Source organism: Melanerpes formicivorus, unplaced genomic scaffold, assembly GCF_026170545.1.
Source record: "Melanerpes formicivorus ecotype bairdi unplaced genomic scaffold, bMelFor1.0.p_v2 SCAF_12, whole genome shotgun sequence".
NCBI lineage: Eukaryota > Metazoa > Chordata > Aves > Piciformes > Picidae > Melanerpes > Melanerpes formicivorus.
In genome coordinates, this window is record NW_027142364.1 from 20,089,173 (window position 1) to 20,113,958 (window position 24,786).

Consider the following 24,786-nt stretch of genomic DNA (forward strand, 5'->3'; position numbering starts at 1 on the left):
GGTATCAAGTGAAGAAAAAGATACTGCTTTAGCCAAGTACAGATAAGGACACCTGACAGACTTTTAGACTGCTCCAAAGGCATAGATCAGTGCAGAGTGTTAGACTTTGAGCAGTGCTTCTTTCTTCTGTGGACCGCAGGGGCATCTGACTAATATGAAATCACCTACAGTTCACTCTTGGAGACTTTAGAAGCTGTATGAGGTCTCTTTATTCCTGGAGAGCCTATGAAAACCATTTCAACAGATGACACACTTATAGTAGACTATGGTCATGTGAAAGAAACATCAGATTTCTTCTGTGGAGGAGGTTTTGAATCAAATGTCCCTTTCACTGATTCCACTATCCAAGCCATTTTAAATGTGCTTGACAGCCTGTGGTCAGCCATCCTTCTCAGAAGCCTTCCTAAACACAACACTTTCAAATTGCAGCCCCGTTTGTCTCCTCCCCTTGAACGGGACCAGAAGGATTATCCTCTCATGACCCTTTCCCAGAGCTGTTCTCTGGAATAATCCTGGTTCTGGTCAGGAGACGAAAGAGGGCTCAGCACTCCAAATGGTACAACGCCCTCAGAGCCTCTTTGCAGAGACAAGAAACAGCTCTTTCAAATGAGAAGTCTTAGCTCTTTGCCAAAGAATACACAATGTAGGAAAATGGGTCCAAACCACAGAAGAGTGTTACCTAAATATTTCATTACCTCAGCGCAACCACTTTATTCTGAATGAAGAAGGATCCAGTTCATTCCTGTCTCTCCTGGAAGACACAGCTGTCTTGCTTATAGTGCTTTCCCTCTCTCTCTGTTCTTGCCTGTTCAACCCGCTGACAAAGCCTTATTCCCTTTAATATCAATTTTAGGATTGAAGAAAAATAAGCCTACTCCAGGCAAAGATTGGTCTAGGTCAGGTGGATACATGCCACAGGTATTCACTAATTAATATCTTCCCCACTGTGTACTCCAGAAGTGTTAGTATTATCAGAACGGGTTCTTACCTCCAACTTTTTCTCAACCCCTTTGTTTCTTTCAGAATCTCTCTGATTAAATCAGTGCTGGCTAATAGACAATTAAGGTCTATTTATTTATCAAAAGTAATGCTTATGGTTCTCTTATGCTCCTTGGAGCCATATCAGAGTTTAGGGGGTGTTTCATGAATAATTTATAAACTGAATGCTTCAGAGGCTACAGTTCTCACATAAGGAGACAAAAGTCATACATCCATCCTTCAAAGGTACACCCTACTAGAGAACAGGTTTCTGCCTTGATTTATGAGCAGTAAGCTCACAATTAATTTTCTGTTTTCTTGTCTTGGCCACTTGTGGCTTGTCTTGTGCAGGCAAGAATACGCCATGCAACAAAAACTTTTGCACTGACTATTCTGAAAGCAGCTCACAAAAGACCCTAGAGACCCAAAAGGAAAACAGACTTCTGGGTGGTCAGTATGGGTAGTAAGGAGAACTGCACAGTTTCTGGCACTACCCTGTGCCCTCCCAAAGTAGTAGGGCATGGTCTGCAGAGCATACACATAGCCAAATTATTCATATCTTATACTTGGAGGATATATGCATAGCCAAAGTGCAGTCTCTGTACCTGGGGAGTAAGGAAGGAGAGAGACATTTGTTCATCAGCATAGTGCATCAGAAAATACTTCCATCATTCATATTTTCATAAAGTAGTGCTCAGAGTAAGGGCTCATCAGGGGGAAAAAATGGAACTACTAGCTGCTCCATCATACCCAGGTTTGCCTGCAATAGCTCAGATTAGAATTTATCATTCATGTTGCACTCACATAGAAAATGCAGAATCAAACAGCTGGAAAAGGTAAAGAAATGTCATCTACCCAGTGTCCTACCAAGGGAACAATTGTCCTTAAAACACCCATATTAGATACTAGTTGTCCCTAAAGAGCTTTAATACTGAGTATCCCATAACATCCTCTGGTATCTTATTCAAGTGATTTTCACAATATAACATTAAAATCTCACATCCTAAGAAGATTTTAAAGTCTCTAACCTGCATCATGTTGAAGCCCACTCTGCCAATCCTTCAAAGACATGGGTAGGCAGCTATTTGTTTTTTTTCTAGCAGCTGTTTCTTTATCTGCTGCCTATTATCATGTTGCTTACACACACACACACACACTTATGCATCGTTTCATTTAGGCTCAGTTTCTCTTCTTCCAACCATTCCTTGTAGGTCATGACCTGTGAAAACTCACTGCTTTCTTCTGGACTACCTCTGTTTGGTTCACAATTTATTTGAAGTACAGTGCCCAAAACCTGAAAGAGTAGTTCCACCCAGACTTTCCTGGTGCTCAATATAGTGTTATTCCTCATGGTTTTCATCCTAGTGCATAATTTGACATTTTTGCAAGAGCTCACCAGTTTTTGCTTGCTTCTGACCTGTGGTCCACCACACCATTACCACCACATCATTTACTGCAAAACTCTTATTTTGTCAGTATTCTCCACGTAGATTACATGTATTTGTAAGCCCAGTGTGTCACTTCCATTTGGGAAGTCCTCTTTGTTTGGTGACATCTACAAATGTAATAAGCTAACTCTCTAGCCCATCAGTTAGGCCATTAATAAAAGCAAGAATAGTATCAGGTCCAGAACAGAAAACTTTGGATGCTCACACAACTTCCATTTTAGTGGTGAACATGCTCAGCATGTATCTCTTACTGGCTCTCTAGCAATTGGAATAAATATTCTATAAATGCCTAATTTTTCTCACTGTTTTTACATAATCACTACATTTGAATTTTCTAACATCTAAGTAACATGTCTAGCATTCTGAAGTTCCTACAGATAACTGGTAGAGTCTTTTGGAGTTCATCAACCAGCCCATTAAATACCTAGGACAAAGTTCACCTACCCAGCCGCATGGAACCATCTAAATTTCATACATACTACGCAACCTGTTCCTTATTCTTTTCTGTGGGTGCTGGTATTAGGCAACCTTATTGCAGATGACCTTTGTATTGAAATCTGACACAAAAGGCATGATACTTGAGCCCTTACACTGTCACCCTCAAATAGCCTTCACTTTCTCTTGAATAGCTTCTCTGATTTATATGCTTGCGGCTGGCTTTAGTGATCTGACCTAGTTTCCACTTTGTGCAATCTTCCTTCTTATATTTGAAGTGTGAGAAGAACTCTTGATTTACCCCACTCAGGCTCTTACTGTATTTTCCATCTTTCCACCTCAATGGGATAATTTGCACTGTGCCTTTAGTAGTATTTGCATAAGAAACTGTTAGGTCCCTACTTATTTTCTCACTTAGACTAACCTCCTAATAATCATATCTCTACTGTGCATACAGTAGACATATTCAGACTTATAAGGACCACAAAAATCAAGCTTGTGCTATTCTCATTTTTTGATCTTAAAAAGTTACTGAATTATTGGATAAAAACAGTTTTCACTTCACCCAGGAGTGGCTACACCCTTCCACATCCTCTAGACAGCAGATCTTCTTCCAAATTTAAACTGAAGGACATGGAATTCATTAACAAATGAAGGATTCAAATAGTCATTAATCATGTTCTTCAATGGAAATAACATGCAAATACTTGCAGGTAAAAGCTCTGCACCTTATTTTTCTTAAGATGCTAGTCACAGAATCACCAAGATTGGAAGAGACCACAAAGATCATCAAGTCCAATCTGTCACCACAGACCTCGTGACTAAACCATGGCACCAAGTGCCACGTCCAATCCCCTCTTGAACAACTAGTCTAATGATTGGAGTCTCACTTTTCTTCACCATCCTTGCCTTCAATCCACTTGATATTTTTCCTTGAAGCCATTCTGGTCAACATTGTAAGCTTTGGTAGTACCCTGTTCCAAGCATTTCTAAGCATCTGTAGAATCTTTTGGCTTTGCTACATAAATAGCAGCACAAAGAGCCTGAAATGACACATACTACAAAAGTAGAGCTTAAATTAATTAGGTCTGCATGCAACGAGTTCTGGCTTTTGGAGGGTTGTTGCTGCATTTGACATATCTGTTCAACTGCTTGCCATTGTTACCAAGTTTGGATTCTCTTCACTTTGAAGTGATCCCAAGCTCTTTTCTTGAAGTAAATGCAATTTCTTTTAAATCAAACATGGAAGTGTGAGAATTTTCAGTGCATAATACAAGCTAATAATATATATATATATATATATATCCCCCAAACTTTCCAATAATAGCAATTTTAAAAGCAAAAAAAGTCATGGATTAATCCTTGTACTCTGTAAAGTTATAGTAAAAGAATGAGAAGTGAATTAAACCATCTTCTTTCAAAACAATCTAAGCAACTGAAGAGCTTCTATGTCATTTGTTTATGCTCTTGTTATTTAACCACCTTTGAAAATCTCTGCTCTGTATTACTAAATTCTTAGTGCTCCCTTTCTCTAAGATTACTGAAATAAAAGCATAGCTTGCCTGGAATTGGGTTGCTGTTTAATTTGCAAATTAGTAAGCAATTTTTCTCCCCATAAAAAATGATTAATTTACAATGTTTAACAAGTTTACATCCTGGACCAGACAAGATAAATCATCCACACAAAATTACACGGAAATCCAGTTGACATATCTTTAGCAAATTTGCTTTGAAGTGTCAGAAATAAGAAAGCTGGCAATTTTTAATTTCCTTCCCCTGCCAAACTCCTAAGAGAACAATACCTGCATATAACATGTTTACCTAAAATACCATTTTCAAAGAGTTCACAGTGTAAACATAACTTAGAACACCTTGATCACAGGTTATTGCTGAAAACTAGCTTTATACTGGCCAAAATACTCAGTACTTTGACTCTTCAGAGCTCAAGACTTTATTTCACCCCACTGACATTCTAATATGAAGGCAGAGCTAGAAATGAGAAAAAGCTAGAGTTATGAATGAGGTTACTTTACACTACTACATATAGTGTGAAAAATATGGATTATCTTCATAAAGATAAGCTATTGCATGGTCAGCAATTTGCAGATGACCTGATAGCTAGACAGATATCTATCATAGTATCATAGTATCGTTCAGGGTTGGAAGGGACCACAAGGATCATCTAGTTCCAACCCCCCTGCCATGGGCAGGGACACCCCACACTAGATCAGCCTGGCCACAGCCTCAGCCAGCCTGGGCTTAAACACCTCCAGGGACGGGGCCTCAACCACCTCCCTGGACAACACATTCCAGGGTTTCACCACTCTCATGGTGAAGAACCTCCTCCTTACATCCATCCTGAATGTCCCCACCTCCAGCTTCATTCCATTCCCCCTAGTCCTATCACTACCTGAGATCCTGAGAAGTCCTTCCCCAGCCTTCCTGTAGGCCCCCTCCCCCTTCAGATATTTCTCACAAAGCTATACTTAAAAAATCCTGCTCTTTTAATTATCTGTGATCATGTACATGTATTCAACTTAACCCCTTCTTGGAATGCAGAAGATGTTTCTGTTTGAAGCACATGTACCCAGTGGCTGCTTAGGTGAGCAGAGAAGCCAGGTCACCTCTAGCCCTATTTCTATGCTATGTGCAGCACTGGGACAAAGTGTTCCATCTCAGAGCTTTACAGCTTGGGCTGACAATGAAAGTTTTTGGAAGGTTGTCTAGACACTAGAGAAAATCTTTCACAATTCACCACTTTACATTTTTCTTTCTCAAGGCTTTAAAAGACTGATGGCTATTCAGACCCACAAGACATCTCTTCATCAGCAAAACCTCATGCAACATGTTTTTAGAGCTAGGTTGTGAGAACTTTGTTGTCTAGCAGCATTTACTTGGGGAGCAATCTTCTTGACATTAACTGTGAGCTCCTATTTGGTTTGAATAAAATCCAACCCTTTGTTGGTAGAGCTAATCCTTCATCTTGCACCACTTTCATATGGTCAAACAATCTATTTTGCAAGACTCAGGCATCATTATTCCTATAGAGCTGTAACTGTATCTTTACTGCAGAGAAACAATGCATTTTGAGTTTGTATGCAAATTCTTTGGGGGGAAAAAGAAAATTCAAGTATAAATCAGATTGTTAAGGGCCAACCACATGAATTTCATTTTATAAGAATATTCTAAGTGAAACAAAGCAGAAGAAAACATCAGGAGGATTTTCTTCCATATCCTATTTGTAGAAAAGGGTGTTCAGGAATCAAATTGTTGTCTACAGAGCAGGTTTTTTCAGAGATTATTTTTTTTTTCAGTTATGTAGAATGTAAATATCATCCTTGTTTGCAAGTAGAATTTTTTCCTTGAGTTTACTCTCAGAAGACTCATACAGAACTAAATAAAGATGACAGATTCTTAAAGAAAGATTTTCAGAATTTGCCAGATACTGTTGCTGGTGTTTATTTTTTGATTTATAATACTGAAATTTCATAGAGTAATAGAATGGCCTAGGCTGGAAAAGACCATAGAGGTCATCTAATTCAACCTCCCTGCCATAGCCAGGGATGCCTCTCAACTAGACCAGGTTACTCAAGGTCCCAATCATCCTAGCCTTGAACATCTGTAGGGAGGGGGCATCCACAACCTCTCTGGACAACCCATTCCAGAGTCTTGACACATTCATAGCGAAGAATTTCTTCCTAAGATCCACTCTAAACCTGTTCTCCTTCAATTTAAATCCATTTCCCTTTGTCCTATCAGTGGACACTCTTGTGAAGAGTCCCTCTATTTTGATTGACAGCATGACTGATAACTGTCCCAAGTAAGACCTACTTGATATTCTTAATCTTTTCTTCCTGAAGTCCCCAGAAAATGAGGCGGTACCTTTTGCGGTTCTTTTCCCAAGCCCTACAACTCTGTGTCTCTTGATGGCATGAAAGACTCCAGTTCTAAAGATAATCAGGACCACATGACTGAAGTGTGAGCCAATTGTAACGGATCTAGGATTCAACACTGTAAGGTTAATGCCTCCTTGTTGAAAGCATATAATCATTTTGAAGTAGCTTCTTTGTTTTGTTTTGTGGTTTTGTTGTTTGAGGTTTTTTAAGAACAACAAAAAAACCCAGATCCTAATTTTATGTGCCTGGGAGTAGCTATCTAAGCTTCAGGCAATACAAACGCTGCTATTACTGGGGAGTACAAGCTCTGCATAATTAACAAACATCATCAGCCTTACAGTTCCTGTAGAATGTAGTAAGTTACTTGCCTGAAGGCTGCTCTCAGCCTAGTAAGTCTGTTTACCCTGTCCAAGATTAGATTAGTTTAATTATTATGAAAAAGACTGCTAAGATCTTACAGCCTAATTATGCAAATGTTTCTAAATGTTCACAAAAGTAATTTATTTATTTGGAGATAAATGAATCTGTTTTGTCATAAACCAGATTGCAGTCCTGGCAATGTACAAGCAGGGTTATGTGCCCTTAGGCATACCTTTCACCACAAGTATCAGTGGGACCCTTGGATTACAACATGTATAAATACATAGATGTGGGGGTTTTAGCAGGTTTTTATTGTTTTTGTGAATTATAGTAATCCCAGAAAGAACTATCACAGGTTTAATACTCACCAACCTTGTTATGAAAACAGGGTTTCTCAGCAGAAGCATTTAAAACATGCTAACAGCTAAAACATTCCTGGTAGACCTATTAAGATGCACCTGTTTTATTACGCTTTGGAACCAATATCTTCAAAAGAGTTCTCCCCTCTTAGTACAGACTCTTTTTGCTAGAAAACCTGCATCAATAAAATACTATTATTCTGAATAAGGTGGCAGTGTTCTTCTCAAGACACACAGTGCTAACCTTAAGTGGAAGCAACTTTTACATTAGGAATTCTGTAGGTTTTCCTTGGGAATTCTGTAGATTTTCCTTCATGCAGCTCAGAGATTGAATTCTTCATCTATTGGTAATTACATGACAACACATGAAATATATGCAAGAAAACTGTTCTATATTTAGCTACTGCTCTAGTTTCGTTGCTGTTATTGTGGAGACAACCCCTAGGCAGCACACTGCTGCCTTCTGTGAACCCATGCACATTCAAGGGAGAGTTATTTACATTTTTGGAACGGTAGACACTTCAAATCTGATCGTGGTCACAAAGAAAACTGAAAGGCTTAACATGTTGCACAGGCCTGTAGAATGAAGCGGAACATAAGCCCAAAAGAAAATTGGCCTTTAGAGAGCATAGATCTTTTCTCGCTCCATGAGACAACTCATCTATTGGCAGGGGCTATTTTTTGCACTCCAGAGTATACATCTCTGAATCTCACGGGCATCAGCTTCAGAGGGAACAAAACTACAGGTGCCTTAAAAATTATAAGTGTGAAAAAATTAGCTTGATATTAGCAGCAAAGCAGGTGATTAACATCTCTATTAAACTGGGAGATTTTGAGTCCAGTTCGTTCGAAGTGTATCATCAGTTTGATGCAGTAACGCCTTCTGTCATCGATGTTTCTTTTCTATCTGAGACAATTGCATGACATTTTATAGGAAACATATTGCATTAAAATCACTGCAGAGCGACTTCCTGGTTTGTTTATAAATTAACCACTCCTTAAATAAGCAGGGCAATAGCTCTGTATGGGAATTATACCCACAGTTCTCCTGTGTATTAAATGGAGGATGTGAGCGATGATTTTAACTGGCTGCTATGACATCACCATTATCATGGATATTCAAGACATTAGAAGCTGCTTGCTGTCAGTTAAATGATCACATCTCAAGTGCACCTGCTTTATAATTATTCATTTGGAGCAGGATCATTAGCATATTCCTTAAGTCATTTACAGGCAATTTGACTCTACAGTAATGATTTTTTCCCTCTTTGTAACAAATTAATGAGATATATATAAATACATGAGTACAAATGAAATTCACACAATTCATATCATAATTAGTGTATATCAAAGGTCTGAATGTTGCATTTTTCCTGTGGTAGGCAGCTACTCTACAACCACTTAGCTACTGCACTATATGTGAATCCTTCAGAATGGTGACAGTGAGGTTAGTAGTAGTGTTAGCTATTGGAACTTTGAAAGCGGCATTTGTAGTGCAGGCTTGGGAGTTGAAATTCTGAAAGTAGAATAGAATAGAATAGAATAGAATAGAATAGAATAGAACAGATCAGACCTTTGAGATCATTGAGTCCAACCTATCATCCAACACTATCTAATCAACTAAACCATGGCACCAAGTACCCCATCCAGTCTCTTCTTAAACACTTCCAGTGATGGTGACTCCACCACCTCCCCAGGCAACCCATTCCGATGGCAAATCGCCCTTTCTATGAAGAACGTCTCCCTAACATGCAGCCTAAACCTCCCCTGGCACAGCTTGAGACTGTGTCCTCTTGTTCTGGTGCTGGGTGCCTGGGAGAGGAGACCAACCACCACCTGTCTACAACCTCCCTTCAGGGAGTTGTAGACAGAAATAAGGTCTCCCCTGAGCCTCCTCTTCTCCAGGCTAAGCAACCCCAGCTCCCTCAGCCTCTCCTCAAACGGCTGTGCTCCAAACCCCTCACCAATTTTGTTGCCCTTCTCTGGACTCATTCCAACAAGTCAACCTCCTTCCTAAACTGAGGGGCCCAGAACTGGACACAGTACTCAAAGTGTGGCCTAACCAGTGCAGAGTAAAGGGGCAGAATGACCTCCCTGCACCTGCTGGCCATACTGTTCCTGATACAGGCCAGGATGCCATTGGCCTTCTTGGCCACTTGGGCACACTGCTGGCACATGTTCAGCCTACTATCAACCAGTACTCCCAAGTCTTTAAAATCTATCTATAAAAATAACAGTTGTCCAGTCTCACCAATATGATGAACCTGCTCCAGTTTCAAATATGCACAGTTGTTTCTGGCTTGACAGCTTTGACAATTGTACAGCTAATTGACAAGTGAGTACAAATAGAGAGGAGCACATCCATGTACCTGCAACACATTTTAAACACTGGTAACTCATTTTAGGATTTTTTTTGCAGTTTGCATGCTGACAGAACTTCCCTAAAACTCTAAAACCTTTGTCATTAGAGCAAGATAATGCTGATCTAATCTTGGCTTGCATTCAAAGCCCTTTAGAGAGGACATTGCTGCTGGGGTGAAGGATGCTGTATGACTGTCAGAAAACTGCAGCACACACTCCTTTTACCCCAAAGAAACCTCTATTCTGTAACACCTGAGATGCAATAATTGCCTTTCTAGACAACATCTTTTCCTCAATCACAAGATGCAGTGGCCTGCAAAAAAATGCACCACAGCACTTGCACAGATCTTTTCTACATACTGTTTCCCCTTAGCATGCCATTAACCAGTACTCAGTGGATTTCTGTAGAGAGGCAGAGTGAGGAACAAGGGAATTAAATCAACTGGTTTACTTTATTGTAAAACAATTCCCTCAGTCACATGTAAGAGAGAGGCAGCATGGCCCAGTGAACTACTGTGTTGAAATGAGCCCTGTTTGCCACACTGGCAATGTGACAGTCAGCAGAAGACCTTCTGCGGGCACAGGGAGAAGAGACACAGTGGGATAGGAGCATTTATTCCTCTAAACCATCCCTCTGAAAATGTTTGGAAAACACCTGCCATTTGGGGAATTTCTTCCCTTCAGCAGCTGCTCTTTAGGAGTGACAGAGTAGTTAGAGAGACAGAGAGGGTAGGAAAAATGTTTCCAGCATCTCTTCAGCTTGACTGCAGAGGATGCTAATGGTGCTGTTCTGAACCTGTCTGCAGCACTGATATCACCTCCACTGCATCTATTGAGCAGATCAATAAGAGAAACTGCATGTGAACACAGGGAGCTCTGAGGTAGCAGTTCAGAACTCAGAGCATGAGACCAAGGCATTCTGGATTATGCACATGATCCTGTATGACTGTCAGATTCATAGAATTGTTTGGGTTGGAAGGGACCTTAAAGATCATCTGAGTTCCCTGCCGTGGCCAGGGACACCTTCCACTAGACAAGGTTGCTTGAGACCTCATTCAGCCCGGCCTTGAACTTGTGGGTCTCCAGGAAATTTGTTGATAAAACCAAACTGAGAGGAGCAGCTGACACCCTGTCAGGTTGGGCTGCTGTTCAGTGAGACCTGGACAGGCTGGAGAGTTAGGAGATGGAAAACCTCATGAAGTTCAACAAGGGGAAGGGTGGGGTCCCACTCCTGAGGAGGAATAACCCCCTGCACCAGGACAGGTTAGGGGTTGGCCTGCTGGAAAGCAGCTCTGCAAAGAAGGACGTGGAAGTGCTGGTGGACAAGGTCCCCATGAGCCAGCAATGTGCCCTTGTGGCCAAGAAGACCAGCGATCTCCTGGGGTCTTTTCAGTAGAATAGAATAGAATAAACCAGGTTGGAAGAGACCTTCAAGATCATGGTGTCCAACCTATCATCCACCACCACCTAATCAACTAACCCATGTAACCAAGCGCCCTGTCAAGTCTCCTCCTGAACACCTCCAGTGACGGTGACTCCACCACTTCCCCGGGCAGTCCATTCCAATGGGCAATCACTCTCTCTGTGTAAAACTTCCTCCTGACCTCCAGCCTGAACTTCCCCTGGCACAGCCTGAGACTGTGTCCTCTTGTTCTGGTGCTGGCTGCCTGGGAGAAGAGACCAACCTCTGCCTGTTTACAACCTCCCTTAAGGTAATTGTAGAGAGCAATAAGGTCACCCCTGAGTCTCCTCTTCTCCAGGCTAAGCAGCCCCAGCTCCCTCAGCCTCTCCTCATAGGGCTCGTGTTCCAAGCCCCTCACTAACTTCGTTGCCCTCTAGCAGATCAACTCCTGTCCCCAGCTTGGTGTCATCAGCAAATTTACTGTGGCCAGCAGGTTGAGGAAGGTTCTCCTTCCCCTCTGCTCTGCCATAGTGAGGCCACATCTGGAGTCCTGGTTCCAGCTGTGGGCTCCCAAGTTCAAGATAGACAGGGAACAGTAGAGGCCATTAAAGTGCTGAGAACAACCCCTTAGATTTGCCTGCAATTACTTCCGCGCTAGGCTGTTTGGAAAGCTTTGCCGTAAAGACGACAATAGTATTTTTCCATTCACTTCTACCACAGTCAGGATACCAGACAGGGAAGATGAACCAATGGCATGTGAGAAACTTAGTAATGAAGTACAAACACCCTTCTATCCTTTTATAGAGTAAGAGCATTACAAACAATAATAGTTTGTTCTATGGTTATCAGATTATCTGTTTACATGACAGGTGCATAAAAAATTAAGTCGACTTATTTACGAATGTCATTGGTAGGAGAAGGCACCAGCATCATTACAAATGTTACAGAAAGCTGAAGAATACTAATTACCAAATGACACACCAGTCATAAAAATCAAAGCACAGAGGCACTGGAGTGGAAGCCAAAAGAAGCTGGATCCTCAGTATTTTTTAGGATATAAACCACTCCTACTTAGATAATCTCACAACATAACAACACTCACTGCACAGGATATGTATCATTCCCAAGTATCAATTAGAAACAGAGATTCAAGAAGACTGCCTAGATATTTGAATATTACCCTCACTCTATCAGTGTAATTTACTGGTTTTAAGTGAAATTCTATAGAAAAGAAAACGTTGGATTATAATTTATTTCACGTTCCTGAAAGGCACTCCCCTGAGCAGGGCATTCTGCACTAGTGCAACTGAACGTTTGCCTTCCCTATTCTGGTACTGCTCATGTCACCATGACTGGACTGGGTGTGCTCTCCAGCCCTTTCTCAGGATCTGATATTTATGATGTGGCACTGGCAAGGTCTTGGGGTTTTACCTCTCCCAAAATTGATTTTGACAACTCACCAGTTACCGCATTAGTGCCTAGATTGCACATCCTTTGCATACTGGCGGTGATAAGCCACTCCCTAGACTAGCTTCTCACAAGACTTACCCTCCATTGTACTATGACAGCAACCATTTAGAGCAATTCACAAACAAAAGAAAAGCATTTGCTATTCTTTCACCCAGTGATGGAAATTGTCAATGTCACGGTAAAAAAAGGCATACATTTATTCTCTTATCTAAACAGTGTTTGAGTCAACTTGTCCTACCTGTGCAGCCTGGGATAACCACCAAGCCCTCAAAAACCTGCAGTTTTTTACTCCCACACTTACTCTCTCCCCTTCCCTCCAAATCCCTGTCCCCATCTCTCTAAAACCTGCTTCTCTTTCCTCACGACAGAAGAATAACACTTTTCCCTGCCCAGCAAGTGAGCCCTAGAAAAAGTAAACCATCCTGCTTTGGACTGTTATGATGACAATTAAAGATGTGCATTTGGAGTTATCTTACCCTGCACCAGCAATTTCCTTTTCCTTCTGCTAACTTTAAAAACCATTTTAAAGGCTTCCTTGACATAAAGCTGCATTCACTCAGTCAGTAATGCACAAGTTTGAAGAAACCCACAATACATATCAGCATAATGCAGAGAGCTCATCATGACTCATTCTTACTTTCTCTGTATTCACTGGAAGCAGTTTTACATTTGTGAACTGCATGATACCACTTGAGCCGTGCCTGAGTGACTTCTCTGGGTGACAAAACTTACCCCTGACAATTTGTTAGACTTGTGTTCAGAGCAGTATCCATCCAGTTCTTTTCCCCAGGCCTATCTAGCACCAGTCCCCCATCCTCAGCCTCTAGACAGCAGACACCCTGAGTGATCCTTTCAACCTCCTGGGGCCCCCTTAGCCACAGCCAGTGCCTCACCACACCATCTTGGACCTGTAAGCCCTTTTTAAGGTGGACTCTTTTTGCTCTGAATTAAAGTATCATTGCTGTTTGCAGAGGCAGAGACTCCTCTTCCCCCCCATTTTTGCTCAAGTTCTGCTTGAATCACCTGCTAGTGTGTCAACTGACAATACATGCACCGTAAAACGGCAATCTTTAAGACATTAACATTTACCAGCAGTTCAGGTACCTTGACATCTGACAAAAACTAAGGAAATATTATGGCATCTGTATGTTGCATAGGCAAATAACCAAACTTAAATGAAATGTAGTATCACTTTTCATCTCTGACTATTCAAGAAAAAAAATAAAGCAAAAGCAGGTCACACTCAGAAGAGAGATATTCCTGAGGATTTCTGTATCACTCTTTACATGAGCTATCCAGAAACAGCATTTTGCTTTATAAGAACAGAAGCCTGTACATTTCTGAATCTGAAATACTTGCAAGAAATAGGTGATGACATTCACAGCCCAACACACGCACTTTGGGCTTCTAGTGAAAGACCAGAAAAAGCCAGAGTGCAACACAGCATTAGCCTTTGTTTTCTACTATTCTGAAAGGCTCATTCTACATAGGACAACAGCTATAGAGTTGGAGTATTTCCAGTTATAGCAGTCATGTCCTGGGAGAAGATCTGTGTCTAAAGGAATTTAGTATTGCTGAACAACTGTTACAGAGCAGTAGCCCATGAAGTGGAAGGGAATGCTGTTTCCTAGAGAACTGCTACTAATAGAGCAGGTCCAATCAAGGTTGCCTCATCAATTACCATATATTGGTAAATACTTAACCTTCCTTTCCATTTAAAAGGGTTTATTATTGTTTTTCAGTTTGGCTTTTCTAAGAAAGGAAAATGTTATATCATTTGGCAGTGAAGGTTTCTTTCAAATGAATGGCTAATTGTGTTTTGAGATAGAAGAGTAATAGTCTGCCAATGTTATGGCTGATTTCATTTCTAAATCAGCATTATCACATCATTACAGATTTGTCAGCTCTATGCAACAATAATGAAGTTGATTATTTCCGATCCCCCATTTCCTAAACCTATATTCCTGTTAATGTTTGCAAGTACTACATGCAATGCAGTCTGGTTTCCCAAACCTTGAATGTGGCACACGATAGGTACACACCTTCCAAACAAAATTGACTTTGAACAGAGTATTGTAAATACTAAAATACAACAGACTGCTGATGGGGAAAAGCAAAACAGATAAACCCCCCAAGCATTGTATTCATTTCTACATCAAAATTAAAGGGGTGTTCTATTTCTGGATGCCAAAAAAAATAAGTAATCTCAAAATGTGTATTTACTATTGATGTATTAAAAGATCACATTAAACTGAATTTAAAGTTGATAGCTCCTTACTTCAGAGCTCATGAATCCATTGCAAAACAATGTAGAATTTCCCCCTGGCACCTTTAAACTAACTAAAGGGTGGTTGTAGCTAGGAGGGGGGTGGCCTCTTCTCCCAGGCAATCAGCACCAGAACAAGAGGACAAAGTCTCTCAAGCTGCACCAAGGGAAGTTTAGGATTGAGGTGAGGAGAAAGTTCTTCACCGAGAGAGTTGTTAGCCTTTGGAATGTGCTGCCCAGGGATGTGGTGGAGTCACCATCCCTGGAGGTGTTCAAGAGGGGATTGGACGTGGCACTTGGTGCCATAGTTTAGTAGTCATGAGGTCTTGGGAGACGGGTTGGACTTGATGATCTTTGAGGTCTCTTCGAACCTTAATGATTCTAGGATTCTATAAAGAACTCAGCTAAATCAAAGCTAATTTTCCCATTGGTAACAAAGTCAAGCACACTGAAAGGGGTCTGCATCTTTGATTTACAAGAGTTTTAATATCCTGAGAGAACCTGTTGACTACAGCATTTAAGGTCCTAGGTAGTTGTGGTAATCACTGCATAGATGTTTAGGTAGAAGGCTGACAAAAAGAATATGCAATGGGCCAACTAAAACGCATTCAGCCTGTTTGCTCTGCTTTCACAGGGCAATTCAGTGACCCTTCCTCGCTTAATGTAGGGGTTGAAAAGCAACTCAGGAGAGGAAGCTAGAACACTAGGTATCATTTTTTTTTCCCTTTTTCGAGGCATTCCTGGACCCATATAATCTACTCTTACCAGAAAGTTGTCCTCTGCTCTTTTCCTTTTGTTTGAAGCAGGCATCCCTCTCTGCTACATGGAGTCTCTTATCACTGTTTTCACGTGGTTTGCAGCTTTATTAGAGGCATTTTGCACATCTCAGGCTGGAACCTAGAGATGAGAACAGCTTTTTAATGTTCACTGTAGTCTGGGAGAATTGTGCATTTATTCAACCGAAAGCAGTAACAATGAAGGGAAAAATATTATTTTCAACTCTGCTTCCACTGCACATTTCCAAGATGAGGCAGTGAAGCTTCATTTGCAGTCTGTTACAAAGCAAATCAAGACATATATTTAATATCTAAACTATGCACAGAAGCAATATGGAAGGAAGAGAAGAAACTGCTGATTGTGTAGTTCAAGATAGGGCGAAAGTACACACTGTTCACATGCATCAAGTGCCAGCAGCTAAATGTTGGAGCACTATCACTCCCTGCTCACTCAATATGCCTTTGTGCAGCAACTGACGTGTTGGTATAAATATTATGGGATGCTCACTTGCAATTGACGTCTTTCATCACAAAAAAAAAATAAGGTCTATAGAATTAAAAAGCTTCTGCAGTGCCTGGCATCTAAAAGTGGAATATATTAAAGCAGTCTTCCACAAGATGGCTCTGTCTCTCTCTGTTCCTGTCACTGACACAAACCTATGTACAGAGAACATAAATAATATTCAGGACAAAAAAAACGATTACAGTTTGGAGGAGTAAGAGTGCCTCCACATGGGAGCAGAGATGCTTCACCGAATCAGGGCAGCCTAGGTGGCAGAGGAGAATTCCACACCATCCCTTTTCTACAGGCTTTAAAGGGCCGGAGAAATTCACAGGGTACTTTGACATTGTCTTTTGAAAGGCCCACGCTCGCCCCACCAGCACTCCAGATTGGTGGCTTCCAATGTAGTTTCATTTATTTCCTGAGCCACATACCTAAACTAATAAACTCTGCTTTGCAGGGCTACAAGAAATGCTCAGCTTCTGGGCTTGGTTTGAACAGCTAGCTCCTGGCCTTGATTTGAACAGCTAGCTCCTGGCCTGCTGTAAGCACAGGCATCTTTGCAAATGGAAATTTATCTTGGCCCTCCAAATTTCAGGGGGAAAAAAAAAATGAAGATAAAGTAATACTACTAAGAATTTTCATTTCACTAATATTTTATGTTAACCATTTTTTTTAAGATATAAATTTAATTCACCTCTTATGTGCCAGCTATAGAAAAATACGTAAAACACCTGAAAGTATGTAACTATGCTTGGGTGGGGATAGATGCAGGCTACTCCTCAGCCCTCAATCTCTTTGTTGCAGAAAGTGGGAAAAGGCTGTGAGGGAATTCTCCCCTTCTGTGGGATTTCTGGTGCAGGTTTGAACTGGTGTGATGCTACAGGTAATGTGCAAGTATCCTTACGTATATCATGGGGAAAAGCTGGGACACTGTCTCAGTACGTGGTTTATCTAAGGCAGCTTAGAGCTTCAGGCTACCTCACTGTTACCACAGCAGAAGAATATATCTCTGGCAGCTGCAGTAGGACAGCTGGGACACTGAAATTACAGTATAACTTACTCTCACATGCCCATGCTCATTGCTTCTAGAATAAAACATCCTTGGCTGGCCCCATTTTGACAGATGATATGTGCAGTGTGGTAGGCAGGGATCTCCTTTCTTTTCACATCATTGTTACATTGCCTCTGCAGAGCTGTGAGAGAGTACCAGAAGTGTAGACCCACATTTGGCTTGATAACACCCAGCAGAGAATTCTCCTACCACAGGAGAACTCCACAGTGAGCATTTGCAGCTAAATTACAGCTCTTCTTCATAGTATGAGCACAGGAAACTGCTTACAGGATCCCCCAAGAATATGGTCTATTAAAGTAGTCTAAATGCAATGAGAAAACAGCATTTTCTACACATTAGAAATGAGTACTATTTTTGTGCAGCTTGAACTGGCATTGACCACCTGTTCTTACCATACACTCTGCATCCCACCTCATCAGCTAGCACGCACACTGTGCCCTTTTCCAGCATTTTTGTTGCCTTGCATAATTTTCCTGGAATGGGAAAGGAGCCTTCTGATGAAGGAACTCTGTTGTTTTCTGTATGGTTACAACAATATATGCCAGCAGAACACCATCACAATCATGTGCATGCACAGCTCTATGCAGTACAGCACTGGATCACATCATCCAGTTCTGTCTCTATTTCATATCATGAGTGGTGACTCATACCTTAGGGTTTATAGCAAGCCTCTGGCAGTTATTTCATATGCAGCCTTAAAATTAAGCAAAGAAGAAACAGAACAGTTTTATTTTCTTCTAAGGTTTTTTTTTAGCTCTGGTAAGATATGCCAGTCATTAGTTTCACTTGCTTCTTCATAACTTCTTCACTTCCCTGGCATGTTAAACAGTCTGCCTCCAGTGCTATCTCACAGTCCAGGTACTGACCATTTCCTTTGAAACACTGACCTCCTTCTGAAATAACCACTCCTGCTTCCTGTTCATGCACGTCGGTAGCAGCGCTGGTGAATGGCGTTCAATGATGTCTTGGCAAGCTGCTGCTTCTGTTGGGATAAGAAAAAAGGCAGTTGTAACTCATAATGAATATAAAGGTTGTCCTGGCAGCACTATAGCTTATCTCCATGCTGACAAAAAGTAAGGAAAACTTTTTTGAGCGAAGCACGGAGATACATCTTTCATATGCTCTCAATATGTGTTCATTAAAAGTTATTTAGTTTTACTGCCAGTGAAGCTCAGGAACATTACTCAAACCTCTAAGACCCATTTCTGATGCCATTCTGATTGGAGTCACTTGTGATAATCTTATTTTATAGAACCACACACAAGGTATTCTGGGGGGGGAATAAAAAGGAAAAATAAACTAAACATTTTTGCTTGCAGCCTTCTAACTTCTTTGAATCATGCTGTGTTGCTGACTTTGGATGTTCTGTTTAAGAACTGGTGGCAAGATATGGGCCATTGACTTTAGTTCAATTATTCCAAGTTGCACTGCAGAAGTCAGGGAATCAAGTCCTGAGTCTTTCATATAAGCTTAAGCATACTTAAGACACATTATACAAATAAGAGGCACTGAAGTGAGCAAAAACATGGGCAGGAGCCCTGTGAAACCTGCATGGGCATCTTTAGGTTTGGCTTTTGCTTGTATGGGTTTGACTGAGACTTGAAGATAGACTCATTGTAAAGGGAGATAATTTTGCTTGCACATAAAAGTTTAGACAAAAACTGCTGTCACAGTATTGCAAATTGCTTTATAGCTTTCCCCCCTGTTTTATGATATTTTGGAAGACTGCCTGCCTCTTTATTACTGTCAATTCCTTAATAAATTGCATTACATCCGGCTATGTTCCCTGCAATGTAAATAGAAATGGTTAATTTTCCTCTGCTGGGATGTTTCACTATTTTGGGAATGTTTTATATCCCCAGAGACCCAAAAGGCAAGCCTTTTGAAAAGCAGTATATATGCAGAAAATCATCTTAATGTCCTGTGGGCTCAATTGGATCCTATCAAAATCTACTGAAATCTGTCTAGTGACTCCAGATTGGTGATAGCTCTCAATATGCATTTTCTAAATCTGAAGAATCATTAGGCCCTCCAAAACTCCCCTGTTACTGCCTGCACTTAGACTCCAGAAACCCCTAGAACCAGACTCAGTTAAAGGCTGATGCTGTATAGCCCTATGGAATGTCTGATTCTATTTTCTTTCCACACTGCAGGCCATGAGAGCTGCCATACATATGCACTGCAGCAGCTGGAAATAATTACAGAGATGCAAGAGAGGGTTAAATGCTGACAAGCTGAAGATCTGGAAACAGCCACTACACTAAAAGGAGAGTCTTTGCTGTGAAATAACACCAAAACCAGGATTAAGCCAACAAACAGCAGTACTTAGTACATGTTAAATGGAATTTGACACTGGAAATGCAGACCAGCAATACTTTGGGAAGTTTTACTGAACAATACAAATAAAAAGTTTCCAGAATATTAACAGTCTGTGCAGCCAAGGCCCCTAGGTTTGGGACCCAACACCTGAAATCAGATTGCCACAGCTGAGATCCATAGAAGTCACCATTGCAGAATTACCTTCACTGAAATGAAAAAGGAAGAGAGAGTTGAATTCTGAAGTCCATGGAAAATGTGTTTTGTTTCCCTACAGTCTGGACCTCCCTGTCTTCAGAGCAAAGCAGCAAAATCCACTTTCCTACCAAGCAGTGTCAGCACTTCCACAAAACTAAATGGTTTGTTATGGAAACTCTTGTAGCTTCTAATGTATATTTACTTTGCATAGGGAAAATAAGTTGCATATTTTTGCATAATTTAAATTAAGCTTGTTTATACAGGCACTGCCACAACCATCGCATTTGCTTTTCCTTTTCTTTACTTTTTTTCTTTTAAACAGAAAACATTAAGCAGAAGTACCATGTGGTCTGAAAATTGACCTACTGCTTTGGCTACTATTTAATTTTACACTCCTGTATTTTTGGTGCAGACAATTGCTGGAGAAAACTCATGCTTGAATAGTAAATAAATAGAAATTGCTTAAGTACATTACTGGCTTCTATAAACATTTTCTAGTTTTTCTAAAGGTAGGATGCATTGGGCATGTACATTACAATGTGACACAAGTGGTTTATCAGGCTATTTACCAATATCTCCATTCCTGGAGATATTCAAGGTGTGGCTCAATGGGGCTCTGGGCAAACTGATCGATAGTTGAGGATGTCCCTGCTCACTGTAGGGGGGTTGGACTAGATGACCTCTAGAGGTCCCTTCCAACCCAGGTGATTCTATGATTCTCTATCACAGCATCACTAAGGTTGGAAGAGACCTCGAGGATCATCGAGTCCAACCTATCAACACAGACCCCATGACTAGACCATGGCACCAAGTGCCACGTCCAATCTCCTCTTGAACACCTCCAGGGTCGATGACTCAACCACCTCCCTGGGCAACCCGTTCCAATGACGAATGACTCGCTCGGTGAAGAACTTCCTCCTCACCTCGAGTCTAAACCAGCTTGAGACTGTGTCCCCTTGTTCTGGTGCTGGTTGCCTGGGAGAAGAGGCCAACCCCTTCCTGGCCACAACCACCTTTCAGGTAGTTGTAGAGGGCAATGAGGTCACCCCTGAGCCTCCTCTTCTCCAGGCTAAACAATCCCAGCTATATAGCCAAACATCTTTCTAAGCTTAGACCAGTGAATCTCACAGTGGGTGGGTACCAAGAGGGTATGCAACTCCCTTGGACAAAGCAGCAAGGGCAGGTGAACAGAGTCTAGCTAAACACATGCTGCAGATGTGCTCATGATCAGAAGCTTCTACTTGCAGCTGATATTATACCAGAAAACTGGGTTTGAGTACCCCTGTCCTGGATGTTGTGCACAGTGAACAATAGCCTTACCAAGAAATACAAGCCAAACAAACAACAAATAAAATCGAACTTACATAAAATCAACTTACAAACAAAATCAACTTACATAATTTCAAGACTGAACCTAGGTGTACTGATCTCAGCATCAAACATTTGGTGTCTTTCATCTCTATACCTGTAGCGCACAATTTTGAAAAGCAGGAGAATGCTTCTTATTGGAAATAAACAGTTCAGATTTCAGTTAAGCTATTGACATTTTCTCACTTATCTCTGGGGCTGAGTTCTCCCTTCCTTCTTTTCCTTTTTTCTATTTTTTCTCTTTTCTTTTGTGTGTGTGTGTGGTTTTGCTTGCTTGTATCTGCTTAGGAATTACACATTTGCTCACCCCTATTTTGTCCACTCACCCAAGCAAGAATATGAGAAAAGAGGTAATACTTGTGGGAGGCATAAATAAAGATCCTTCTACACAGTGAGAAACTTCCTCCCAAAGTGCTTGGAATCCCTGTAAGTTACTTCTTCCTGGAAACAAGGATGGAATAAGATAGCTTTGACACTTTATGCAAAAGTCTGACAATCTTCTTAACAAATATCTCCAAGCTATAGCAGCAGATATTTATGTGTGAGATGTCTCAGAATAATTGATTAGGTTTGCTAAGGTGCCAGTTAAGAAACCACAACTAAATTTTCCCCCTCCCCCATCCCTTACTGCTTTCTTGCATAACAATTTTTTCCTTATCATTGCTCATTTTCATGCAGAAGATGTTTGCTTATTTGCTATGGTCAGTAGCTACTTTTATTTTAATTACTTCATAGGTAAATGTATTTGAAGGTATTTGGCTCTCATTTCAGGTAAGAAAAACAATTAATGTAATGGTTTTAGAACCGCATAGGAAAAAAAACATCAAAAATAAGAGCTGGTAACATCCAAAAACATATACATTAATAAATATACTGTTAGCTTGGCTTTTATCTAGACCTTTTTCTAATGAACACAGTAGTGGCAACAAGTTAACTTATTTACTCCCTAAGTCTGTCAAAGGTAACTGTGCCATTATTTATCAACTGCAAACCTGCAACTTCATTACTATAATTATGTAGTAACCACTCAATTAACTCCTGGGGTAAATGCATATTACTCTTGCACTTCCTGCTCCAATATACATTTAGCTCTATATTTCTGTTGCTATGATGTATGCAATACTGCAGCACTTATGAAACAGTTCAGATATCAGAATCACACCCTTACTGACATTAAGCAAGTCAAATAACATAAGAATGCACACATAGCTTTAATAAATTGTTGTGTGAAAGAGATGTTTGTTAGAAAACCAAAATCAAAGGGAGCAAGGCATAGAACTCCTTTATTTGTAGGCTTCCCCTGTCCATTCTGAGATGGACAAGCGGAGCCAGGTCATAAGCTAGCATCAGTCATTGTCATTTGAATTAAATCCACACTGTCCTGTTTTAATGAATGCAAAACTCACTACTAGTCTGAAACAACAACAAATTTTACAGGAATTGAATCAATAGCTAAGTAAATCAAGGCATGAAATGGTTGAATCAGTTCTCAGACACCACCACTCAAGCCTTCTAAACTTCAGCTCCTGACCACGAGCAGGAAAATCATGTTCTCTGCATTCTGTTGGTGGTCCCCCAAGGCAAGCACATAGAGCTGCTCAGCTGTGCTGCTGTGCAACTCAGGCACTCTGTAGGCAAAGCCAATGTTCCAGAGGCAGCTCAGGCACAGAAAGAGAAATTTTGCTATTCAGCTTTCTAAAAGGAACTTAATAGACTTTTTATTATGGAAACGTTTATAAATGGAAGAGAAATTCCTTTTCAGACACAGGTCAAAGGGAAACAATTTTGAGGAATATAAGAAAGATGTGCCAGGGTCTCTCCTGGTGATCTGCAGCCAATAGTACTATCCTGAATTCCAGCACAGACGAGTCTATTCCTTCCCTTAAAACCACTTCTGGGAATACATTTATTGCCCTCATCCTCTTCAGATTCCCCAGTCTTTTCAAGGGCATGTAAAAAGAATTGCTTGGCAAATAGAATTTAATTGCATTAAATAGCAAATTAATCTTTTCCCCCTAGATAGCCTGCATTGTCTCGCCACACCAGAAAACAACTGAAAATACAGCCACACACCGAGTGGTGTCTCGTTGTAAAAAGTTATTCCAGGATATTGGCTTCTGTCCAAAAGGTAAAAGAGTAACGGGGGCAATTTAAATATACTCCAACACAGCAACAAACACCGAAGCTATGTTGCTCTCTTTGTCAAAACCCATCCTTTCAGAAAATCATTTGCTTTACCCATTGGACGACAAAATGCATTGTCAAGAAATTTTATAGCAATAATTATAAAAGATGTCCATTTGAACCCATTGAGGTCTTATTGATTTTATAACACCCAGCAGACCTCCCTGCAGGAGAAGGCTATATTTATGTTAGCAATATATGCGAGAATTGAGATCGTAAAATTAAATGACCACATAGAACTGTCATTTATATGATGAGCGCCTACATGTGTGAAGGCTTGTTTATCTTGCAAGATAGGGTAGTACTAAGTGGTCCACACTCTGTGAATGCTTTTAATCACGCATTTCTTCACTGTTTCTGCAATATTACAGCTGAAGGACTGGTAAGCAGTTTGCTACGAAATGTTAAATGGCTACTGGTGGTACAAGCCCGATGGAAGCGCTCGCTAAAATAGAAGTACAGTACATATTGTATGCAATTGTTTTATGAGAGACATTATGGTTACTAGAATAACATTTCACCATTACCAACTGCTGAGAGAAAAGTCATTAAGATATTTGGCAAGCCAGAGCAATTTTTCAGCAGAACTACAGCATAAGACTTCAGAATAGCTTCTGTATAAAATGGCTAGCTGTCTCAAGAAAACAGCTTCAGTCTTCGCTGTCATTTTATTCATAGGGGTTTATTTTCAGATTCCAATGAGAAAGTTATTGGTGCTGGAGAGTGAACAATTGAGCCTTAACCCTTATAATAACAGTGCAATTTCAGAACCACTACAATAAATCTTGCAGCAGTGTTTTTTATTAAAAGACTCTTTTGTAAAGAGTTTCTATGGTGTGCAGGTCCAGATGCTTGTATGAGAGATTTCTTTAAACTATGATTTTAAATCTAGGGAGAGATTAACCACTTGTTTAAGTGTTGTTAAATGCTGAGATGGAAATAAACAAACCTGAAGTCACTGTTGTCACCTTGGCCTTTTTCCACATTTTTGTGCATTCTGCAGCAATAGTAATGAAAATTCATGCCCTTCACAAAAATAGCAGGGTCCATGCTGGACAGAGTCCCCCTCACCACCATCAATTGAGCCAGAAACTGCTCATTTTTCGTGTTGCCATTATCATATTTAAGACTGACTCACAAACACACAGATGCCATTCCATCCTGATAGTTTCTAGTAAATATGGTTTTCTTCTTCCTGGAACTGTTCTTTAATGATGTGATGAGGCATCGCAGCTTCAAGGTGCAAACATTTTCAACAGAAACAGTCGCTATGTATCACCTAACTAAATCCTTTTCTCTATAACAAGAACAGTAATGACCTATTACAGTATTATCACAAGGTAACAAAACATAAGTAATGAGGCCCAGTGCAACCAAACGCTTCTAGTTGTC